The 2193-nt window shown below is 42.0% G+C and overlaps 1 long non-coding RNA gene across 1 annotated transcript in view; it reads left to right on the top strand.

Moving 5' to 3' along the window:
• Positions 1–922, top strand: part of LOC308697538 — a 14835-nt gene extending 13913 nt beyond the window's left edge. The window contains exon 4 of the long non-coding RNA XR_014030949.1: positions 1–922. This exon is cut by the window's left edge and continues 60 nt beyond it. This is a non-coding gene — a long non-coding RNA (uncharacterized lncRNA).
• The last annotated feature ends 1271 nt before the right edge of the window (positions 923–2193 follow it).

Raw genomic sequence — 2193 nt, 5'->3', positions numbered from 1 at the left:
GAACATCTAGCACAGACAAAGCACCATCGGATCCATAGCAAGAACTCCAGATTTATCCCGTTTAATCAATGCACGCCTGGAGAGCAGACGCCAGCTCGAATACGTCTCTGCGGTGTGCGCAGGCCTCGGGTACCGAGTCAGCGGACGCTTCTGAATTAAAGCCGAGTGCGTGGATGGGTAAGAATTATGAGGCTGGATCTTGGAGAGACAGAACAGCCTCGATGGGCTTCTCACCAGCCAAGTAATAACCTGCAATCAGGCAATTATTCCCTCTCTGCAGTGTGCAGGTGAGCCGAGCTTCATCCCGCTAATGAACACCGAGAAACGGCTTACATTTCCCCGTAGGCCTCACACTGCACTCTTAATACGCCAGCTTTATGACGCTCAGATGTGTTTGTTAACTTAACTCTTAACTGTGCGCCATTATGTCTGACCGCTGGGGAAGGCTGGAGCTTTGAGGAGAAAATGGGCGGCTTGAAAGCTGGCGTGTAAAATATGGATGTAAACCGACCTGTTATCACACTTCAGCCCACGGCCTGCAGCAAACAGAGTGGGGAGGGTTTCTCACACACACACACGCACGCACGCACGCACGCACGCACGCACGCACGCACGCACGCACGCACGCACGCACGCACGCACACAAAGAGCTCTCTCTGAAAGATAAAGGTTCTTCTATGCACTTTTGCACATTGGGTTCAGCTTATCAAGACCTGTTTTTGCTGTATAGGGTTTTTGAGTCAGTTATATGGTTCTTCTGAGAATAATAAGCACTGGATGTTACATTACAAAACCTGACAGACTTTTTAATGGTAGTTTGTCTTCAATTGACTTTTTATCTTGATGCATGTTATTGGTTTTACTTTGAATGATTCTGTCTTCGTAAACTTTAATCAGAATATAATAACTTTCTCCACCTCTGAAACTTCTTTCCTTTTCCGCTGATGTCACCACGCCATTTTTAAGCATTCCCAGCATTCATTTTGTGTTTACATTTATGCATTCAGGTTCAGCAGAGGCTTTTATTCAAAGCAACATACATTCAATCAATTTCCAATAATTCCAGTCATTTGAAAATAATCGGGATGAGCAATACCGCTTATTTTCATTTCAGTCTGAAATCAGTAGCAATATCTGTACATGTATTAAATGGAAAACAAATTATAGTCATAGCTAATAACATCATCTTTTTAATCCAAAGATTATAATAATCATTACTTTTTTTAAAATGCTTAAAGCTACACTGTGTGATATTTTCCCCCATCTAGCGGTGAAATTGTATATGACTACCCAGTGAATATTAGTTTCAGTTCCTTTCAATTCCGAGGGCGTTTTAACTCCTACGGTGGCCGTATTATTCCAAGATTAACATGGCTTCCAGTTCGACTTCGTCCAATTGCGCCTTTAAAACTATCACCTGTGATCCGTCGCAGCACAGATTTATGTTACAAGGTAAACAATACTTTTTCACCATTGACGCGAGGAAAAGTAACGCAAGTTATACTAGAAGTCGTTCTGGCATTATGCACAACCATGCTATGGTTAGACAAGCAACTATAAAACTTCGAATTTACACAAATAGGCTGAATTACCTGTCGAGAAGAAAGCAGAGTCCGAACTTCAAGTCCGTTTTAAAATCTTTGCTCCTCATGAGCTCTTTCCATCTGTGAAAAGTTACTCCAGTATTGACTTTGGTCTTGTTGATTTGCCTGTCGCGTTGACGTTTTAATTCTCTCTTTGACTTCCTTTTGTGACTCTGCTACATGTCCTCGGAAATAGGCGTGATCCTCCATCTTCAGCAGTCTTTCAGATCTGCCGGCAGTCGCGAGTAATCTCCCCCTCGCATTCGTCACGGTGTCACTGAGTGTAAAACGTGAAAGGCGAAGCTTGAATTTCCAGGTATGTCCCTCTTTGGCAAATGTATTTTCAAGATGGAGGCGCAACATGGCTGCCGCCATTCGAGCGACTCGCTTGTATGTATTATAAATGGCAGATTTTACTCTTACGAGAAAACTTTAGTTGGTGGAAGTAATTACACATGAATGAGCACATATACTGTAGATAGAACAAAGTGTTTTTTGCTAAGAATCAACTTAAAAAGTTACACACTGTAGCTTTAATTAATTTAGTAAAAACCACACTCAATATAACTGTGAAATCAATAATCAGCGTCGAACCCATCAATGTTTCTCA

The sequence above is a fragment of the Scardinius erythrophthalmus genome, assembly GCF_964197995.2.
Source record: "Scardinius erythrophthalmus genome assembly, chromosome: 10".
In the NCBI taxonomy this organism is placed as follows: Eukaryota; Metazoa; Chordata; class Actinopteri; order Cypriniformes; family Leuciscidae; genus Scardinius; species Scardinius erythrophthalmus.
This window is presented reverse-complemented; position numbering and strand designations above follow the sequence as displayed.